Source organism: Dasypus novemcinctus, chromosome 16, assembly GCF_030445035.2.
Source record: "Dasypus novemcinctus isolate mDasNov1 chromosome 16, mDasNov1.1.hap2, whole genome shotgun sequence".
NCBI classification, from domain to species: Eukaryota; Metazoa; Chordata; class Mammalia; order Cingulata; family Dasypodidae; genus Dasypus; species Dasypus novemcinctus.
The window spans coordinates 75,852,789-75,875,962 of NC_080688.1; the positions used below are offsets into that span (position 1 = coordinate 75,852,789).

At 43.9% G+C, this 23,174-nt stretch overlaps 1 long non-coding RNA gene across 2 annotated transcripts; it reads right to left on the reverse strand.

The window, feature by feature from the left end:
- Positions 1-471: 471 nt before the first annotated feature.
- On the reverse strand, positions 472-23,076 carry LOC139436664 (uncharacterized). 2 transcript variants are annotated; one of them, XR_011646007.1, is made up of 7 exons: positions 22,912-23,076; positions 20,211-20,433; positions 19,011-19,112; positions 18,565-18,679; positions 15,263-15,603; positions 3,897-3,996; positions 472-3,780 (listed from the first exon to the last, which is right to left on the reverse strand). It is a non-coding gene; the product is annotated as an uncharacterized lncRNA (long non-coding RNA). The 2 variants fall into 2 exon arrangements; XR_011646008.1 differs by lacking the exon at positions 22,912-23,076 and adding an exon at positions 19,295-19,485.
- Positions 23,077-23,174: the final 98 nt, after the last annotated feature.

A 23,174-nucleotide genomic window follows, 5' to 3' on the forward strand; every position in this document is an offset into this window, starting at 1 on the left:
ATTCATTAGGCATGGAATGCTTCTATAAAAAAGAAACTTCTCCTCATTGACTTTTTACTTACTTTGTTCTTATAGAGTAGAGAAAAATTCTTGAGTCTTTTTTTTTTAATCAGTTTTCAGACTAATGAGGTGGTTCCCATATATCCTACGAAAGTGACTTGTATGTTTTTGTCATTACTGGCTATCATTGCTGTTCTGTTTGTTTGGTACCATTTTGAACTCATGGAGTTTAACATATTCGATATGCTGAAATATCCTCTTCAGTTATTATCCTTAAGGATGCTCAAACCATTTCAGTGGGAGCCTCTTCAAGTCACCCGTGTCCTGTTGATACCAGCGCAGGGGCCTTTGAGAATTTTCTTGCTTTCTGTTAAGACTTTTTGAACTTTTCCAATCTAATAGGTGATAGTGGCATATCACTGAGTCTTTTTTTTTAAAGCACACACTGTGTGCTCCATTTATTTATTAAGATTTATTTTATTTATTTATCTCTCCCCTCCCGTTGTCTGCTCTCTATGTCTGTTTGCTGTGTGTTCTTCTGTGTCCGCTTGCATTCTCAGTGGCACTGGGAATCTGTGTCTCTTTTTGTTGTATCATCTTGCCGCGTCAGCTCTCTATCTGTGCAGTGCCACTCCTAGGTGGGCTGCACTTTTTTTGCTAGGATGGCTCTCCTTGAGAGGCGCACTCCATGCGCATGGGGCTCCCCTACGTGGGGGACGCCCCTGTGTGGTATGGCACTGCTATGCGGCTGCACTGCACATGGGCCAGCTCATTGCACAGGTCAGGAGCCCTGGGGGTCGAACCGTAGACCCTCCATATGTAGGCGGATGTTCTATTAGTTGAGCCACATCCGCTTCCCATCACTGAGTCTTAATGTGCATTTCTTTTATTGTTAGTAATGTGCAGGACCTTTTCATGTATTTAAGTAGGTGTTCATCTTAAATTTGCAGCTGACTCAATATATGGACCAAAGCAGGTGGGTTTAGTGTACTCAAAAGTGGGCTGTAGACCAGGTGGGAACCTTGCCATTGCGTGACTTTTCAGGAAGTCACTTATCTTTCTGGATCTTAGTTTCTCCTTATTAAATTAGGGGATGGGACTCTAACCATCTTCACTTCCCTCTCCAGCTACAGTGCTCAGATCTTAATTTCTGGCTTTTGTATAAAGGTGCTTTCCCAATAAAGCCAACTGAATTTTATAACTAGGTTTAACTTAACTTTTTATGTTTGTGCCAGGTGTTTTATCAAAAAAATTTTAAAAACGTTGTTACGTGTTTTTTTTTTCATGAAAAAATATGGTCACTGAACCGATAATGGCCACGTTGATTGACCCTTCTCCTTGCTCTTTCAGAAGCTGCAGCCAACTGGCAAATAGCATCCCCAGTCTCTTGTAGAAGCATCTGCTATTCTCTGCAGATTACTGGGCCCTGTCCCCAGCCTCCATCCTCGGGCTCATTAACTCATGAGAAGCCTCTAACAGCAGCTGGCGGGGGAGGTTCTGCTGCGTGGCAGTGGCTCAGGGTTTTTGGAGCACCTGCCTCCGTGTCTCCTGGAGTCCTTGGTGAACATGACTGTCCTCCAGCGCCCACCTCCTCTGGTGCTGCACATTGTGCTTTTCCTCCAGGGAGTCTGTCACAGCGTATTTGAAGCATTCCTTGTGTAAATCTCTGTGTCGCGCCTGTCTCAGCCCCCGAGCATTCTGCTCCACTAGGGCAAGCCAGGCAGATTTGGCTTGCCATCCTGTCCCTGGCACTAGCTACTTTGTTGGCATTCTGACATTTGGTGGCTGCAGAGCGCTGCTGAGTGAGAGACTGATCGAGTCCGGGTTGATGGAGAGTCTCCCAGGCCGAAGAAGGGATTCCCCCCCAAATTGGGGCAGACACACAGGAGCGTGTGGACACGTGTGCGTGTCTACGCAGGACAGTCGGCGCTCTCCTTCCCATCGTGCACACGCAGGAGCTCCAGAGGAGGGTCCCTGGTCCAACATGTTATGAGGTGAGGTCGAAGCTCCCTAGTGGGGTGCAGACAGCCCCTCTCTGTGACCCCTGTGTGCATCACCTCTTCCTCTAAAGAATGGTGATCAGGGCCAGCACACCAATAAGGCTCTTTCTGGTGCTGAGACACTAAGGTTCTCCCTCCAGGTAGCAGAGAGCCTTTTCTCAAGGCAACTTCCAGCTGATGAATGGCACTAAGGATGCTCGTTGGAAACATCCCTCCCTAGATGTACAGTTTTCAAAATCAAATGGTGGGAAGTGGACTTGGCTCAACAGATAGAGCATCCGCCTACCACATGGGAGGTCCAGGGTTCAAACCCAGGGCCTCCTGACCCATGTGGTGAGCCAGCCCATGCGCAGTGCTGATGTGCGCAAGAGTGCCCTGCCACGCAGGGGTGTCCCCCGCGTAGGGGAGCCCCACGCGCAAGGAGTGGGCCCCATAAGGAGAGCTACCCAGCGCGAAAGAAAGTTCAGCCCACCCAGAAGTGGGGGCAGCACACACGAAGAGCTGACGCAGCAAATGACGCAACAAAAAAGAGACACGAATTCCGGGTGCTACTGACAAGAATATAAGAGGACACAGAAGAACATGCAGTAAATGGACACAGAGAACAGACAACTGGGGCAGGGGGAGGGAAGAGAAAAAGAAATCAAATGGTGCATCTCTTTCTCTACAGGACCATTTTTTGCCTGGTCTGGCCTGATGTGTGGGTTTACTCTCTCCCTCTCAGGGTCTCCTTATGTCAGCTTTCAATTGAATGATGGACCCCTGGCTCCACGCAGGGGCCCTGCCCAAGCATTTTACCTGCATCCCCTCCTTTCACAAGGGTCTCCCACGAGTTGTGTGCTGGTGTTTACAGGCTGACCTGTGTCATGTCGACGTCATGTTGCCTCGACTGATCTGCTACAGTGTGGCTGGATTTCACCTCCCAGCAGTGCCAGAAAAGGAAACTGAAGCCTTGAACGTTTCTGTGGGAATGGAAGAGAGATGGCAGGGCCCCTGCCCTTGAGGAAGTTACAGTGTGTCCGGAAGTTAACTGCCAAGAAGGGTTTGGCCACAATCTGAGGTAATACATAAAGGGCCAAATCCCTTGGCATACCTGATAAATCCTCCAAGAGGTGAAGGAAGGGAGAGTCGAGTGGGAGCGTGTGCAGCCCGCAGGCACCACGCGTATCTCTGCATCTCGAGGCGTCCCCTGAGGCGGTGTTACTTTCCACAGGAGTCCCGTTACACAGCCAGGGAGGCAGGCCGGCGCAGCGGCCTTGAAGGGATGCTTCTGGACGCCTGCCGTCGCACAGGCCCTCCCCTCTTCTCTGCCTGTGCTGGATGTCCCCCCTGCCCCCGAATTCATGTCCACGAGGACCTCAGGAGGGGACCTGATTTGGAAATAGAGTCTTTGCAGGTGTGACTGGTTAGATGAGGTCATAGTGGATTAGGGTGGGCGCTGAACTCAGTGGGGTCAGCGTCCTTGTAAGAAGAGGGAAATGTGGACACAGAGCCCAGGCCCGGAGCGAAGCTGGCCCGCGGAGCCGAGCTGGAGTTAAGCAGCCACCAGCCCAGGACCAGCAGCTGGAGGCAGGGAGGCTTCTGAGGGAGCAGGGGCTGTCAACACCTTGATTTCTGCCATTTAGCCTCCAGAACTGTGAGAGAAAGAATTTCTCTATTGTTTTAAGCCATCCAACCTGTGGTACTTTGTTACGGCAGCTCCAGGAAACTAATCCACTGCCACGCATTCATATTTGCTCAGTTCTGATTTCTTTGTTCCTTTAAAGAATTAAACAGGTACCTGGAAAGAAGATATTAAAATTTACTTTTCTGATGATAGAAGTTGTGCCCACTTATTCTAAAGATTTGCTTCTAGCAAAAAGAAGAAAGAAAGAAAGAAATCCAAACAAACCTAACCTGTAGGGGCCACTGCTCATGTCCCGGGACATCATTTCTGCCCCCTGTTCCCAGGCCGTATCCCTTGAAGACACTGTTGTACTTGTATTTCAATCCATGGCTGTGATAGAGAGGAAGGTTCGAGATGAAGCGTCTTCTCCACAGCCACAAGAAAGGGCAACCCACATGCAAAGTGCTCAGGAAAAACCTTCCCTCCCCGATCCCTGCCAGTTTGCAGCGAAGCTGGGGGGCTGGGACAAATAAACACTTCACCCTGAATTTGGGCCCAACTGGGGAATGAATGGACTCGCCAGATTCTAGCCAACCTGGGAAGATGCTCTGGGGAGATGTAAAATCAGAACGTCTTGTTTTCTGACCTCTCTCTCCCGTCAGACCTTCCCTTTCACCCCTCTTAGACACACCCAGGCCACAGCTTTATTTTTTTGGCCCAACTACACTTCGTAAATTTCCTCCCTCCTTTTGTCTCACTAACTCCACTCCCTTGGATTCCCTCAATTTCCCAATGCCTAAAGCAGTGTGCGTTTTAAAAAGGCCTCCAATTAGCACCTCATCAGCTCCAATTAGAGCAGACAAAAGCAGTGTCAAGATAGCTGGGGGAGAGGGGCGGGGGACAGCGAGTAATCCCTGAGGCCAGCTTGACGCCTTCTCTCGGCTCAGAGCCTTGCATTCACCTTGCGTTCTTCCTTTGGGGGCATTGAAGACCGTGTGGCTGGGAACACAGGCCTCCCAGGAATCTCATAATTCCTCATTCAGAGGCTACCTGTTTACAGTCCACAGAGTCCAAGGACCTAAACAACCGCACATTGTCAGCGCTGCTCCCCTAAACCTCGGCCTCCCGAAGGGTGTGTGTGCGGCAGCGGGCTCTGCAGAGCTGGAAGGCTGGCTTTATCCTCCCCAGCGCTCTCCTTGTACGGCTTCTCCTTACGGCCGAGGGCAACAATGTATTTTTTTTTTCAATGAGTGTTCTTTGGAGCAGTTAATTTGGTGCCTGTACTAAATGCCTCCAAACATTAATTAGGGTGGAAGGAACCCTCATTTCCTCAGCCGCTTTCCCCTCCACTTACTTCCCTCGTTTTCACATAGGCCTGGATGAGTCTCCATAATGAAATTACCTCATTAATGCCTTTATGCTCCACAGTAACTCATTCAAAACCGACCATTTAGCTTTAATTTAATGCTGTCAAAAGGAAAATGGGGCATTCATGGCTTTGATTGGCAAAAATTCCCCCCCTCAGGGGCGGACAGATTTAAATTACGAAGATGGCAAGTAGTGAGTTATAATTGGGCCCAAGCAGCACTTGAGGGAAGCTTAAATGCTTTCAAAGTCGGAGCTAGCCCGTCCGCGGGCTATTAACTGTGTCCAGCGCCTGGTCCTCTGTATTTGAATGGCTGGCAACTTAATGATATAAAAGAAAATGGGGCTTAATTTTTGTTTAATACACAGTGGGGTTGTATTTGCCCACAGAGCAATAGCGTTTCGATGAGCTCAGTCTTTGTTCTCATCATAATTTATTATCCGTACTTTCTAACTCGAGTTTTGAAGGCCGCCAGGCATGGTGCTGTTTCTAGGGAAAAATAAAACCTTAAGTGCACAGGCCAGGTGAGTGGGGATGCACGGGGGAGACTCACCTAACACCAGGGCGCTGGCAGCACCAGGTGTACGCGCCCTAACGGTTGGTGATCATGTTTAAAGTGACAGTGCTGTGTTTGGGAGTTTAACCTTCAAATAACTCTTTCTTTGACATTTCCTCATTTGATAAAACCATCTTATGAAGTAAGACTTGGATTTTGATGTGTCTGGTGAAAAAGCAGAGGCTTGGGGAGGCTGAGAGATTTACTCAAAATCCTGGTTAGGTTAGGGTTAAAAATGATACTTTGATTTTGAGGGCAGAGCTGTTTTGTTGTTGTTGTTTTTGTTTTTTCAAAGGATCAAGTGTGCTTACATTGGCTCAATCTTAATTTGTATGTAAGGAAGGGAATCTACACTGCAAGGAAATACTATCTTAGCTAGAATATATATATAAAAATTTTATGTAAAATCATACAGCACATGGGTCAAGAAGTGTCAGCGATTCATGAATGGACAGAGAAGGCGTCTCTGGATGCAAAGTTGTGTTCAATCATTGAGACCAATTAACGGGAGCGAGGTCACTACATAAAAGACTGGCAGAAGTTTATTTCTAAACCTTAGGTTGCTTTAGGCAGGGTAAGGGCTTTCCAGCTGGGAAAAAATGTAAAGGCAAACAAAACCATAAAGCTTGCTCTTTCAAAACCTGAAATTATACACACCCATCCAGCGAGTGTGGAGGCTCAGTGCAAAGAGTATGGGACTTGGGTTCAAATAAATCCCACCTCCACCCTGGGCAGGTTACTCAAATTTTCTCAGCCTTAGATTTGTTTGTTCAATGGAGTCAATAAAACCCATCTGTGAGCGTGAAATGAGATAACAAGTATAAGGGGTAAATATATAAACAATGCTTTGCAAGAGAGTAGGAGAAGGATGGTATTATTAACAACCATTTGTGAAATGAAGCTAAAAGTCTTCTATACCTTGGAGAAGCACCAAGATGTATCCATGCATATATTTTTGCATCAATTCATATATTTTATATTCATAGCTTAACAGATGATATTTTAAGGGTAACAGTTTTGACATAGCAGGTCTACTCTACACATTTCTGAATGTTTAAGAGTGTAATATTTGGACCAGAGACATCAAATACATGCGGCTCTTGTAGAAAACACCAGGAATGGGAAAAAAATGTCTTTTTGTATATCAAGTCCATGTAACTCCATCAAATAATTTGTGTGTATTTAATCTCTTCATCAATTGTCAAAGACGAGCATATTATTTGGAACAAAAAATTTCTTCATAAGACTTGCAGAATGTTTCCATTAATATTATACTAAGCTTTTTTTCTTAAAGCAAATAATCCATTATGCTGATGTAAGAACCAATATTTTTCTTGACCTTTGATCATAATTCATTGGGCTTGGTCATTGTTGAAATAGCCACTGTGGATTCTTGAATAGGACCTTTATTTTCTTGACTTGAAAACAGAAACACATTCAGGTTTTGGAGTAGCTGGGAACTCCACATCTCCTACACTGATCTCAGGGAAGTTTCTTTTGTGTTGGCTCCTGAACTCCTTGATCTGATTTACTTCTCCCTACTTATAAATACAATTTGCATGTGTATGTTAATTGAAAAGGTTAAAATGCCATGGGGGAAGTGGATGTGGCTCAAGCAATTGGGCTCCCATCTACCATATAGAAAGTCCAGGGTTTGATACCCAGGGCCTCCTGGTGAAGGCAAGCTGGCCTGTGTAGAGAGCTGGTGCACACAGAGTGCTGGCCTACATGGAGTGCTGCCCCACTCAGGAGTGCTGCCCTGCGCAGGAATGCTGGCCTATGCAGAGAGCTGGCACAGCAAGATGACACAACAAAAAGAGACACAGAGGAGAGATAATAAGAGACACAGCAGAGCAAGGAGCTGAGGTGGTGTAAGAGAACGATCACTTCTCTGCCACTATGGAAAGTCCCAGGAGCGGTCCCTGGAGCTGCCTAATGAGAATACAAGCAGACACAGAAGAACACACAGCAAATGGACACAGAGAGCAGACAACTGGGGCTGGGCGGGGTGGGTGAAGGATAAATAAATAAATAAATAAATCTTTGAAAAAAAATCTAGGTTGACTTTTGAGCTTTCCCGTCTTTGGGACTTCATAAAATACAAGCTATATGGACAACACACCTCTGTATATGCTGTGGACACCTGTCAGCAGCCTTCTTCTCCTTGCCTTTACCCCAGTGGTGTGCTTTTGAGCTGTGACCTGAGGCTTTTGACCCTAAAAGAGGATTTGCTAAGAATCATGTTCTGCACTTCTTATTTTGGTAGTTTCTGTTCACATCACTAATATCCATAAATTCTTACACCAGGTTTCTTTGGCCTGAGAATTAGAAACGCATTACATTATTTTGGCACCGAATTCAACATAAGATTCCAAATTGCTCGGAGGTACTAGAAAATAGGTGCTATAAAAATATGTGGTATTTATTTAGAATTTATTATTTAATTCTATATAATTAGTGGTTCATACTCATGTCATCATAATTAGTGGTAACACAGTGATTTATTATATAAATTATGCTGACATATTCTCAGAGCAATATTTATTTTTTGTTTATACAGTCCTTTTCTTTCAAAGCTCTTCGAGTGGTAACAGTTTATTCTCATTCAATGCCAGAGGTTTATTAGAAAAAAAAATTTCAGAGGCAGTTCCCTCCACCCAATCAGATGTTATTTCTATAGGCTGCTTCGATGTCTTGCCTTTACTCTGTGGTGTAAATGACCATGGAGAAAACACAAGGTGTCAAGGTGACTCAGTACTAAGGGCTGGAAGTCCTTTTAATCTCTCATTGGTAAAATGAAGATAACATGCACATTTTAAAAATTATAGGTAAATGTATTAGTCAGCCAAAGGGGTGCTGATGCAAAATACCAGAAAGTGGTTGGTTTTTATGAAGGGTATTTGTTTGGGATAGGAGCTTACAGATACCAGGCCATAAAGCATAAGTTTCTTCCCTCATCAAAGTCTATTTCCATGTGTTGGAGCAAGATGGCTGCTGACATCTGTAAGGGTTCAGGCTTGCTGGGTTCCTCCCTTCCTCAGGCTTCTTTTTCCTGGGCTCAGGATTCATCTCTTCCTGGGGCTTGCTTCTCTTTCCTCTGTGAGTTTACTTCCCGGGGCTCCAGCTTAAGGCTTCAGTATCAAACTCCAACATCAAAACTCCAATATCAAAAACCCTCAACTCTGTCGTTTACCAGGCCTTTTATCCGAGTCCCCAACCACCAAAGGGTGGAGACTCAACACCCTACTGGCACAAGAGATTTACCTGATTACTTTATCAAGTAAACCTCTGAATCTAATATAATCTAATCTGCCCAGAGGAAAAGACAGTTTACAAATATGATCCACTATTTCTTTTTGAAATTCATCAATAATATCAAACTGCTACAGCAAAATTACATATTTATAGCACCAGCACATATTAAGCACTGGTTACAAATAATAGCCAGCATTTACTAAACACATATAATGACCATGCACTAATCCAAGGGCTTTATGTATATTATCTCAATTTAATTCTCCAAAAACCTTATAAAACCCACACAGTTATTATCATAGTCTTAGAGAACTGAGGTTCCATGTCACAGTGAGCTGGGATTCACATGCAGCCGATTCTGACTCGAGAGTGGTGCTCTGTTCCTGTACCTGTTAGACAGAAGGGCTAGTGCCTTCTGTTCCTTCGCTTGGACAAATCAGAGCTGAAAGCAATAATGAGATGTACCCTGGAATGCATGATTTTAGTGCCTTTTTTATACACATGGGGCGCCAAAAAGCAGGAGGGAGGAAAACGGGTATTTGTAAGAACTTTTACGTGCTGAGCATTGGGCTGTGTGCTTTGACACATGTTTCTCCTTTAGTCCCTTCAGTAGCTTGGTGAGACAGATATTGCTAAGTTCATTTTTATGTGTCCAAACTGAGACTCAGAGAGGTTAAGAGATTCACGAAGGCTGCACAGCCTGTGAGGAGCAGAGCTGGATTCAATTGCAGTTTTGTCTGAAACTCTTGCCATGTGGTGCGGGAGGGGAGAAGTGCCAAGGACACTTCCAAATGATGTAGGGCAATAAACGACCTCCAAGCAGGTCCCTGGCGAGGGTGCTGTGTGGATAGGGTGGTGGAGTACAGCATCGGAGGGCCTGAACCCGCAAGTGCAAACACGCTGGGAGAAAACCAGAACTTGTATCTTCTGATCTTAGAAATAATCCAAAGATCAAGAAACACTGACAGTGTCAGAAACACCACGGCTGCTCAGCCAGAAACAAGAGCTGGTCCAGGTGCCATCGAGGCGGGTATGAGCAAGTGCCCTCCTTTGTAGGGGAAATGAACAGGGACAGCTGGGAAGAGGATGTGGGATTGTGAGGCCGGGGAAGTCCTGAGGGAGCCGGAACCAAGGAGCAGTGAAAACCTCCACAAACAGGCAGGAAGCAAAGGGGAAAGGTCAATGGCCGGTACATAGTAAGTGCTTAATAAATATCCATTTCCCTTCTTCCCTTCTACTCTTTTATATAAGGGGGCATTGTGAGCCATGTAATATAAAAAGGGAAATAAAACAGCAAGTCTGGTTGTAATTAAAGAGCTATGTGGAAGATGCCTAAGGAATTTTGTAAACTCTTTAGACAAATTTAAAACATACATGGTGTGACCTTCCAGGAATGCCAGAGCCTTGAGTTTCAAGTAAGTCTTAAAAAGCAAACAAACAAACCTGGATTAGATGTATCCGGCATGCTTGGATGTGGCTGCTTGCAGCTCTGAATGCCCACATAGCCTTATAGTTTCTTTAAGAAGAGTCTGCCTAGGATTCTCTTTATTTGTGTACGTGCATTCTCTCTTCTAACATACTGTAAGCTCACAGAGGGCAGGGGACTTTTTCATTCATGTTTTGTTTTTTTTTCTGTCCATAATGACCTTATTTGACATCTTGCCCCAAGTTCTCATTCCTACCTTTTCTACATGGTTTACATGTCTGCCTTCTCCAATAAGCTATAGCTCTTCAAGGGCAAGTACAAATACACAGGCACATTCTTCTTACCCCTTCCTGTTTTGGGACAATGGTCCAGTTAACATCTACTCCAAAGCCCCTCCCTCTTGTTTCTGGCAAAAATCCTCCTATATCTGTGCTGGCCTCCTCCCTTGGATGAAAGTCAAAAATTTTAACTCTTGTGCATGAAGTGTTTCCACAAAATATTATAACTCAATATTGCACACATGGTAGGTGGTCAATAAAGAATTGGATGAATTATAGTTTAACATGTTATAGTTCTAAAGTTGGCAGTCATGTGATGTTTGATGTTGTTCATAAAAGATGAGCTTAATGGAAAGAAATGCCATACAATCAGTGTAGGGAGGGATACTAATTGAGGGCAAGGGTAGTGGTGATGTGTGTTATTGCATTTCTTGTGTTCTGATCTAAACAATGAAAACAAGAATGCCAGCCACAATTGAAAAATTGCCATATACATTTTCCAGGAAACAACTTTCTGATGAATAAAATAAAACCATGAGCTTAAGGAGCATCCATCTCCTTTGATTCATACAAGACTAAGGGTCTGTCTAAGAACATGGTTATAGTTTGTAATTATGTCCACAATTTCCCTTTCTTCATCCATGGCTGAGCTAGAAGGAAAACTGAACACAAATCCCTTCTTCTCTCCCCTGCCTTACTTGTTGAATCTGGTCAATCCTAGCAAACACTACTAATGACCAGGCTATATCGGCATTACCTAGTCAAGTAGCCCATTCAGTTTGCTCAAAAGAGCACAGACATAATCAAGCATTTAGCTGAATGAATAATTCACACTGAATAGCACAAATATTTGGATTCAAGTGTAGGTCAGCAGCAACCAATTGAAATATTGATAAAGGAAGCCTGTGGGAACTAAATGTACATAAAAGATGGAAGGAGAAAAAAGGAGTTTCTCAAGGGGTGAGGCGGGCAACGAGGCCACAGGGGGTGCTCCTTCTACTCCCCGAGGAGAAGGGAGGTGGCTTAACTCCAGAGGTGAGCAAAGCCAGAACTGACAGTCTGCTATTCTAGCTTCAGGAAGCTTTATTTTGTTTTGTTTGGGTCCAAGCTGGAATTCATCTTTTCATACAAAAGCACCAAGAAACTTTCTAATAGGAAAGTACCACCCTCCCCGCTCCACTCCCCCCTCCCCCAATTATTTAAAAAGAGAATTAGGCTAGAGTCTTTGGGTTTTTTTATATTGGCCTGTTTAGTCATCAGATCTTACCAGGGTAGGTTTTATTGACTTGAAAATACTCTGGAGCATCGCAGATTCCCTTGTAACCTTGCCTCCCACCCCATCACTCCTCACCCATGACACTTAGCAAATCCAGACCTCTGTGGTCCAAAGTAAATGTTTGCCAGACTCACAGCCTATTTATAATGCCTTGCTTTATGGGTGGCTTGATTCTGCACTGTCCACTCCGCATGTGGGCATTAATGCACTCCAGTGCCACACTCAGCCACTTCCTCTTCCTTCTAAAAGGGGCAGATATCCAAATCACTTAACTGGAAGATTTAGATTTCCAAGCATTTTTACCCCAGCCTCCTCTGCAGGTCGAGGCAATTCCCATCAAGCTCTCTTAAAACCTGGGGGGAGCAGTATTAGAGAAAAGCATCCTCTGCTGCTCTGGCTGACTTGCCCTGGCTTGTTCCCCTGCCGTTGGCACTGCAGTGGCCATCAGAAAAGAGGACAGCAGCTTGCTCGCCCAGCACTCACAGTCTGGCAGAACGTGGCTCAGCATTTGGCCTCCATAGTTCCTTCCTTAGAAGTGGAGATTCTGCCTCAGCTTCCAACCCTGAGGACTGTAATGTGCTTCAGACACAAAGTTTGAAATCTGTGAAAGCCACGCTGCATGTACTGGTACCTGTGATACATTTCTTCCAGATCCAGAGACCAAATGCTGGTTTATCTGGCATAATAATAAATGGGCCTCTTCTTCCAACCTGAGCATTTTAACCCTATTGGATGAAGACAGTTGATATTCGGAACAAAGAAGCATAACATCCCACGATGTTGACTTGTGCTCAGAACAAAGTGTTCTGTATAGTTTTTTGTATTTTTCTTTGATCTATTTATGGAGTGTATGATATTCATCTCATAAACACACTGCCCCATACTCAGTCACTTCAGGTAACTGCAGTCCTTGCCTTACTAAGCAGTTATTTCAATGCTAAATGTGAGTGCCTGCCCCAAACCACATCCCATAACATGCAGAGGGCCAGAGGGAAGTAGCTGCTGAGGGTCGAGCTCACACAGGGGTATCTCACTCCCTTGGGCTGTCAGGAGCCTGGGCAAGTGGACTTGGACGAGTCAGCCAAACTCGTGAGGGCTTCCAGAGAAAGAGGCTAAGTCTGAACTGGAGAGTCAGCTGATGGCGGAGGGTATGCAGGCGGCAGCCGTGCCTTTGCAAGACTGCTAGGGTTTTCAGAGACAAAATCCACTCAACGAAGGAAGTAAAGAAGGCCGGGTGAGTTATTGTAAGAATAAAGGGGAGTCTCAGGGCAGGAAGAGCAGCTGGGCCTTGCAGGGGGAGGACTCAGAAAGAGGCCCAGCTGTCAGGAAGGATGGCAGGGAGGGCCCTGGTCCCCACCCACTCCTTCTGGGACTGCACAAGTTGTGCCTCTGCCGCTTGTGTGCTCCTCGGTTCTCACTGTGACTTCAGAACCAGAGACAGCACTCAGGTTTTGCTGATTGCACTTATTTCCCTTAAGAAAGGGGTGGGGGGGGGGGGAGTATCACGTTATATCAATTCCAAGATGCTTTCAATTGTAAGCCCAGCATTACTTAAAGCATCACTGAGAAAGAAAGAAAAAACAACAACATTGCCCTTTAAGTCACAACACAGTGTTAACACTAGTCTTTGCAATACACATGTCCTTGACCTTGCCCCACTTTGACATTGCTTTGGCCTGTTCTGAGGGATTTGGCCTTTTCTTCTGCCTTCTGTTGCTATTCTTGGAGTGTGGTAAGCAAGCCTTTTGCATGTCTCTCAGTAAACAAAAGGTAACACAGCTTCACCTGCTTGTGGACATCTACACCTGCTTGTGGTTAGCTTGCAAGTGATTTGCTAGAAAATACCGATTGTAGTTATACCACCATTGAAGAATATTTGCTTTACTAAGAGCAAACTTAAGGCCAGCTGCTCCAGTTTCTGTGCTTTTTGTGGACACAATAACTTTTTGTTTCAGTGTCAAATCAGAGCAAAATCTTTCTGAGGTCATTTTTAAAGGGAAGTTAAATTCACCATGGGAGTACGAGAATGCACATAACGCAGAGGAAGGGATGCTAATATGAACAGCTGCGGACAGGTTTGCAGCCGCACAGGGGACAACTGTACCATGACTGCTGCCTGGTTCACAGCAGTTATAAACTGCTTTTTATTTGTAAGATGTGCCTTGATTTTGGAGATGTTGAAGTGTGATAGAATGTGCATCAGTCCCTAAGGAGTAGATTAAACATGATTCACAGCTTTAGAAGAAGATTCATTCTAACATAGTCAAGGGGGAAATGGAGAGCACATTAGGCAAGTTCTTGTGAGAAATCTATTTTGTCCAGAAATTGTGCTTCTTGCTGATTTATTGCTTCTAGTATATTGCCCTCGAATGAAGAAAGAGAAATATGATTGGCTATTGCAACAGCCTATAATTTAAGCTGTAGCAGGGATTTTAAAAAGGGCCATAACACCTGTTCATGTGGAACAGGCACCAGAGTGTTCCTACCAAGTTTAGTTATAGGCTGGAAGACAAATTCCTCCTTGTTCCCTCCGTGTGACCAAATTTACCACACTAGCCAGAGCTTGGGGTGGGTGGTACTGGACAGATCAGATATTAAAACCCTTGGGAAGTGGACTTGGCCCAGTGGTTAGGGCGTCCATCTTCCACATGAGAGGTCTGCGGTTCATACCTTGACCCGTGTGGAGCTGGCCCATGCACAGTACTGATGCGTGCAAGGAGTGCAGTGCCACGCAGGGGTGTCCCCCGCGTAGGGGAGCCCCACGTGCAAGGAGTGCGCCCCGTAAGGAGAGCCGCCCAGCGTGAAAGAAAGTGCAGCCTGCCCAGGAATGGCGCCTCCCACACGGAGAGCTGACACAACAAGATGACGCAGCAACAAGAAACACAGATTCCCGTGCCGCTGACAACAACAGAAGTGGACAAAGACGAAGACACAGCAAATAGACACAGAGAACAGACAACCGGGGTGGGGGGGGTTGGGGGAACAGGAGAGAAATAAATAAATAAATAAATCTTTTTTAAAAAAACAACAAAAAAACCAACCCTTCCTTCAGCAGAGAGCTGAAAGGTAATGTGGGATATACATGAAAAGCTCCTGGCATTTCTTGGGTGGAGCATAAGGATGACAGTAGAAAAATCCTTTGACTGGTCTCTGTCTCTCGGGATCCTGAAACTTGTGTTATAAATTAAATATCTGACCATCTATGTATATACTGTAATGTTATATAATAAATAACATATATTATCAGTTATTATAAAATATATATATAGCACTGCCAAATATAGATGTGAAATCAAAGTAAGCCACTTAGGATGTTGGCAAGTTTCTAAAACCTTAACAAGTAATTATTGAATGAAAGGACCTAACCCTAACTCTAAACTGACCTCCACACGTTCATCCTTGGAGTGGGGTTATCCATCTTTCACTATGACCCCACGTGTAAAAGCTGGTGGTAAAGGCAGTTGTCCTGCATTTAACAAATACAGTAGAAGCCTCTTACCGTCAGGGTTGGTCGTCTTTGAAGGGTGCCTGAGACCTGGCAGAAAAGCAGCAGACACCGTCTTGATTGCCCCAAACAGAAAACGACAGACTTCGCCTCTATAGGAGCCTCCAGGGAGCTGGGTATTTAAGGGACACCTCAGACTGTACTGTGACATCACTGTTGTGCTGCCCTCTGCAAGGACGGCTGTTCTCGTCGGACATTCAAGAGGAAGGCAGGTTTGTAGGTCATGAAAGCAGCCCAGGACGGCTGCCCAGGGCAGGTTCCGGCCAGCTGCGCTGCCGCGCACCGTGTGGTTCAATTGCGCCATCTGCCGAGGCAGCCGGGAAATGCAGAAGATGCTTGCAAGGAAGGAGAAAGAACGGGAAACAAGATAGATACGACAGCAATTATGGTCCACGTATTGAGCTTATTGTTCATTACATTTATGACTCAGAGCAACCCCATAAAGAAAATATTATTATTCCCATTTCACAAAAGAGGAAACTGAGACGCAGAGAGGTTACTCTGCGCAAGTTCTCACAGCTGTTAAATGACATGCTTGAATTTTCAAGGCCTTCCACTAACTACAAACTACAGAAGGGGAAGCTGCTAAGGTTGTTGATTTTACTACTAATGTCTTGTTTAATGCAACAACCTTTGAAGTGGGCACTACCTGAATTTTATACTTGGCAACCTGAAACCTGAGAGAGAGTAGGTAACTTGCCCAAGGTCCCAAAGTCACTAAATGGCAGATTCCGGCTAAGGTCTGCCTGATTGAAAGCTTGACCTTCATAAATGGAGAGTTTACCCTGTAGTTCACACTCTCCTGCAGTGCATTCAGTGAGTTATGGCAGGATATATAAGGTCCAGCATCTGACCCTGCATACTACATTTGATATTGTCAAATTTAAATCTTTCCCTTTATGGTTTTTAATTTTTTATAGATTTAGAAGGTTTCACATAAAGTAAGGCAATTATACATGGTCACCTTTAATAATTTTTAGCTTTACTGTCTATATTTAATTGGAATTTACTTTTGTTAGTAGTGTGACACAGGGATCTGATTTTTTTCCCAAATGGAAGCTATATTCTAATGACATCTATGTATCAATTTTCAATATTTACATAGGTCCATTTCTGACACCTGTTTTATCCTAACTTGATGGTCCTATTTGTTCACCAATTGGTACAGAAAACGTCTACATCCTTTTAATTACTGTGGCTTTATAATATGTTTTAATGTTTGATAAGGCAAATCTTTTTTTTTCTTCCAAAATTGTCATGGCTAATTTTGTGCATTTATTTTCTTCTAGAAATTTTTAAATGAGCTTGTCAATTTCCAAGCAATGTTGTTTGCAGTTGTTCTGAACTTCTTTATAATTTGGGGAGAATAGAAAACTTTATAATAGAGTCTTCCTCTCCAAAAACATGGTATTTATTGGCATTTGTCCAAGTTAGTTTTTAAATGTTCTGTAAGAAAGTGTTATAGTTTACACATTAGGTCACATACCTTTCTGGTTAGGTTTATTCTTAGAACTTAAAAGTGCTTGTTGATGTTGTTAAAAGACTGTCTTAGTTTCCCAGCTGCTAAACAAATATCATATAGGGGGTTGGCTTAAACAACGGCAATTTATTGGCTCACAATTTTGAGGCTAGGTGTCCAAAACTGAGGTGTCAGCAAGACGGTGCTTTCTCTTCCAAGACAGTGGCTTTCTGGGGCTGGCTGTGCTCCTTGGGGTTCCCGAGGTTTTCCATCACTTGATAGTGTCCTCTTCTTTCCTTTCCTGTTCTGTGGACTTCTGGCTTCTTCTTTTCCCTGTGCTTTCCTCTCCTGTGTTCAATTTCCTTTGCTGGTAAGGACTTCAGCCACTCTGGATGAAGGGCCACCCTCGCTCAGCTTGGGCTCACCTGAACTAGTAACACCTTCAAAGGTCCTATTTACAAATGGTTCACACCTGCAGGACCAGGGACTGGTAAGGGAACATGCCTTTTGTGGGAGGGACCTGGTTCAATCCCCAAGAGGGATGATTTTCTAGTTGGTTATGGCTGGTGCATTGATCCTGTATCTGGTCCCTTTATTGTAATCTTCTATTAGTCTTACTTGTTATAATCTCTTGTGAGTTCTTTTTTCCAATAGATTATTAGAAAAAATTTCAGATAATAATAGTCTTGTCTATTCTTTCCTTCACTGGCATCTTTGGATCTCCTGCCCTTCAGTTTTTCTATGATGGATATGGGTGGATTTCTTTATTATTTAATTACAAATTGTTTGGCTTCCTGAATCTGAGGAATGCTGTCTTTCAGCAATTTAGAAAAATTTCTCAGTTATTTTCATTTCAACTACAACTTTCTTACTAATACATCCATCTAGAATTTTAATTAGATTAGTATTTCAGTCTTTGTTATATTGTCTTATGTGCCTCCTCTTTTATATTTTCCTATCTTTGGCTCTTTGTACGTCTTCTGCATAATTTTTTCAAATCTCCCTTCCAGTTCATCTATTCTATGCCTTCTGCTGTGTAAACCACCCAATTTGTTTTTCAAATGACTGTATTTTTCATTTATAGAAATGGTTCTTTTTTTTTGGTTCTTTTCCAAATCTGCCCATGAAATTTGATAGCTCCGTTTCTTCTTCTTTTTCAATGCCTTTTTTTCTTAAATCACATGAATCACTTATTTTATATTTTGTGTCTAAAAATTCCATATCTGTTTTCTTTGCAGTTCTGTTTTAGCTCTTTATTTCCACCAACTCTCATTCTTGTTCCCTTGTGTGTTTAATGATTTTTCATCAGGGCTCATGTTCCATGGAATTCATCTGTGGGACTTGAGGCCTGGGTTGAAAGTGTGTTCATCCAGAGGGATTTGTGTTTGTTTCTGTCAGATGCCTGGGAAGACTATCAACCTGGAATCATTTTAAACTAAATTTCCATCTCTTAGGGTATTTCAGGCCACAGAAGCAGTCTGAAGTCTGGCTTGTGATGCCTCCATCTCGCCTGGTCCCCTCTGTGGGTGGTCCCCCTGCTCCAGTTTACGCCTCCTGAGCATGTTGCACTTTGGGTATCCAGGCTCTGAGCTGGGGCCTCCACTCCAACCCCCCGCCCCCTTTTTGCCCCAGGCTTTGTTTCTAGTCCCTGTGTGCATGGTCCATTTGAAATGGAGGTTCTAGGTTAAAAGGCATTAGCAGATACCCAAGGGTAAGTGTGAACTCAAAGGCTTACTTGCTCTCTAGATTTGCGATTTCTGGCCTCCAACTAATTCCCTTAGTTTCTGATCCGTTCAAACATGCATCTAAAAAGATGTTTTAAAAATTTTATCCCTACCTTTAAGGTTTGCCAAAGGAGTAGTTTATCCTGAAATCTATTCCGAAATATTCCTGGTACTGGGAATCAATCCCTTTCGGTGTGAGATGAATGCAGAAGTCCTATGTGACTTCTCCTTGGAAAGAAATGAGAATTTCAAATGATCGGTTTACTGTGACCAACATTTTTGGATAAGTCTCCCAAATATTTCTCATCTTAAAATAGCACAAGATATGAAAGAGAGGAAAGCTAGGCAAAATACAATTCTCACAGGAATTCTGTGTTTAGAAAAGAAAATATTTAGCATACAGCCTGAACTGGTAAGATGCTAACATAACTTTGCTCTGTTACATTAAGAAAACAAAACAAAACATTTAAAACATTTAACTTCTCCTATAGCCTTTCATCCTACCAGCAAACTGCAGGGTTATAAAATGAAGAATATCTACCCACACATGAGGTCTTACCATGATGATAAACTTTATTGAGTCATTTGATGCTTATAAAATCTTGATCCATGTGCTTCATTCTCCTCCTGTTGCATTTTCCACAGAAGATTATGTATGCTTCTGCCAAAACAAAGCTTCGCAATAACTCAGTTCTCAAATGATAGGAAGGAGACTCACTGAACGGTTCCTTTACAAAAAATTATTTTATTCTCCCTGCCCCCCACTTCTTTCACAAAGTAGAGCTAGATCCTAGCATCTCTCTCCCCAGAAGTCTCCTTCCCCTCTCAACCCCACTGCTCTACCTTCATTTTGGCCATGTCTCTTCAGAGCCTCCTCTGAAGGATTGCTTTCTTCTTACTCTCACTACTTTTGAAAATGAGATGCACCTTGCATGTTTCTTTCTCTTTTCATCCACCCTTCTCTTCTTCAGTTCTGCTTTGGGGTAGAGGAAGTTGACATGTGATAATTATTTTTGCCTGGTGATACTTTTGACCTGGCCAAAGAGAAGACCAACACTGAGAGAAGCCACCTATACATTATTTCTGTTTATGGTTTGAGGCAGGAGTTCACAAAGTGTGGTTCTTAGACCTTGTCAGAAATGCAAGTGTTTGTGCCCCGCCTCAGAACTACTAGATTACAAACTCTGGAGATGGGGTCCAGCAATCCGTGTGTTAACAAGCTTTCCAGGTGATTCTGATGCCCACTCAGGCTTGAGAACCACAGGGCTAATGTCTCCCTTTCTGCCTTGACTTCTCTTACTGGCACGTGGGCAGTCCTGCTCAGATGCCCCTGGTGCTGCTGCCAAGCACTGGCATCTCTTACAACTGCTGGGGCTGGGGAAAGCAGATACCCCAAGAGTGCAAGCATGCAGAGATGTGAGCTTTAGCACTTAGCCACCTCCTCCTCCAAGATAAGTGGCTTGAGAGGGATAGAAAAGCGAGTCAGGGCAGACAGCCCCTCGGAACTACTACGCAATGCCACAACAAAAGAAAGTGTGAACGTCTCTGGTCCCTGTCTATTCAGAGCTGACCTCATCAACCCTGGAGTCTGTTAAGTGGCACGTATAGAGTGTTGTCCACCCTAGACCCTAAGCTGGGTTTTGGAAAGTCTCTCAATTGGGTCTGGGGGTTTTGCTAATCTTCACTTCCAAAGAGTTTGCCTGTTGTGGGTTTTATTGTATTAAGCTTGCCTTCATGCTACAGAAAACTGAAAAAATACCTGTAATTCCAGAGGTTTAAAAGAGTTTGAAGTTCATTTTTCTCTTCCATACAAGGCAGCTGAGGAGTGGTGTAATGGCGCCCTGATCACGAGGGGCCCTGGCTCTATTTCTGTTCTGCCATCCTTAATAGGCCAATTCATGGAACAAGATGGCTCCTTGAGATCTCAGCATCACACCCAAACTCCAGCCAGCAGGAAGGAGGAAGAAGGGCATGCCTCTTCCCTGTAAGGACATGTTTTGGAAGTTAACATAAAATTTTTGCTAACAGTCATTGACTGGTACTTAGTCACATGACCCCCTCCAGTTGCAAAGGAGGCTGGGAAATGGAGTCTTTATTTTGGATGGCCATGAGCCCAACTAAGAGCCAGGAGTTTCGCCACTAAGTGTTTTAGCTTGCTAAAACTTCTGGGAGCAAAATACCAGAAATGGGTTGCCTTTTATAAAGGGATTTACTAGAGGGAAGTAGTAGAGTTCTGGGGCTATGAAAATGCCCAAATCAAGGCATTATCAGAGATACTGTCTTATCAAAGACTGGCTGCTAGATCCTGGACTCCTGCTGCTAGACAAGCCAAAATGGTGGGTCTGCCAGTCTCTTTCTGTTTTCTCCTCTAGGCTTACCTCTTCCTTCAGCTTGGAGCTGCTTCATGGGCCTAGTCTCCTGGGGGCCTCTTGCTTTAACCTTTCCCTGATTCCAGCCTCCAGCCTCTCTCTGAGCTTCTCAGGGTTTCACTTTCTGCAGCTGTAGGCTATCCTGGAGTCCTTTCTCACATGGTAGGGTAAAAATGGTGGCTGTCTTTCTCTGTTTCTGCTTTTAGTTCTCTGTTTATATAAGATTCCAGCAAGAGGGCAGAGACCCACCTTGGGTCATGCCTCACTGGCCTAGTCCTATCAAAGGCCCTAAAGTAGGGGTTCTTAACCTTTTTTGTTCCATGGACCCCTTTGCCAGTCAGGTGAAAACCTTACTAAGTCCACACTATATTATACCATGTATTATTTAATAAATATATCACACCCGCACCAACAGTTCCCACAAAAATAATGTTTTTTTGAATTTCAGTTCAAGCTCTTGGACTCCTGATTAAGAACCCTTGCCCCAAATTGATCTAACCAAAAGTGCTCTGATCAAAAGCCCCTTAACTGAATCTAATACAATCAAGGGTTCCCACACCCACAGGAATGGATTAGTTCTAAGAACAAGAACTTTTCTGGGATTCACAAAAAACTTCAAACTGTCACACTAAGGAAGAAGAGTTAGGAATATTAGCAGTCTCTTATTCAGAAGCTCAATTTTAAGGGCTATATTTATATCATACTTACTTGACCACACTCACTTCTGCCTTCCCAGTCCCAACCCAGAGTCTCTTGTCTAAGTACTTTTAGTCAGGACTTCTGGTAGATTTACTTTACTTTTCTTCTCACTTCTAATTAGAATCACTGCAAGAAATCATGGACCTCTTTTAGGTAGTGAGGAAATTCAGAATTTCTTATTAATTCTTTACATTATCCCATGCAACTCACTTTGGAGATTTCTGAGCCTGTAAGAGTCATTCTGTGATCCTCTAGAAGAGAGCACACTGTCATGTTTCTTTCAGTCAAAACAGGGAAGCAATGCATTCTTTGTTGGGCCATAGATAATGACTATGAACTTTGGCATGAATTCTAGCCACTGTCAAGTGTGTTTTAGGGAAGTAAGGCAGTCATGCTCAGCAGTGTCTGTTTTTGTTCCTTAAGTACATAAATGACTCTGGATGGGAGGTCTTGTCATTTTTCATGTAATTAGCATCATGACTCTGCCCCTGAGCCTGCACATTCTTAAAATTTCTCTGGAGTATATTTGATGACTAGTCTAAGCTTTCTTTCTGGTCCATTATGTCTCGCAAGTTTCCGACAGTAGGAAGCCCATATTAGAGGTTCTAAAAAGGACTTACAACTCTAAGTTCTGCAGCCACACGAACCCATTGTTATTGTCACTCACATACGTGTGAATGAGCTAAATCAAGAATCACAAATACACAGCTGTGCTGGCTTGAGGACCCTGAAAAATCCTGTTCTTAAAGTGAACCTAGTCCTGTGCTGATAAATCCATTGTACCTGGGACCTTTTGATTAGATTCAGTTAAGGGGCCTTTTGATTAGGTCACCTTTGATTAAATCACTTCAGTTAAGGGCTTTTGATTAGGTTTCAGGACCCAGGGTGGGTGTTAATTCTTTTATGGAGTCCTTTATAAATGGAGGACTAAAAAGCTCAGACACAGAAGAAAGCGGCAGTGACAGAGAGATGCCTCCATTAGTTGACGAATGGGAGAGAAAAAAGCTACAAATGGAGCAGCCAGAAACTGAAGCCATGAGGCCTGGAAGAGAAGGGAGAGACTGAGAGCTGCTGTTGTGTGCTGATGGCCCACAGCTGAGCTCCGGGAGAAAGTGACCCTGGAGAAGGCAGAGACCGGCAGAGCCACCATTGTGCCTTAAAACAGGGCAGGGGTCCAGGACTGTCAGCAGCTGGCCTTTGGGAAGAGAACTTTGCTGGATGCCATGACTTGGACGTTTGCACAGCCTTAGAACTGTAAGCTTTTAACCTAATAAATTCCCATTGTAAGAGGCAACAGTGGAATATTGCTCCCAGCCGCTTTTATCAAACTAAAATAACAGCTTCAACAGAAATGCAACTTAAAGTATTCAACAAGGAAACTTCTTGACTCACATAACTGTAAAGCGCTGGGGTAGATCTCACTTCTGGCATGTTCCAGGTGTCCATGTCAGGTCACATTGTTTGGGTTTTCCTTTCTCTGTCTCTTGGCTCTGCTTTCCTCCGTGGTGACCTCATTCTCAGGCAGGCAAAGATGACTTGCTGCCATAAAAAGTTCTCCTGGGATCCTCAGTAATTTTTAAAAAGTAGTAAGGGGTGATGAGATAAAAAATGTTTGAGAACTGCTGGGATACATAGTTGCTAATAAAATAGTCACT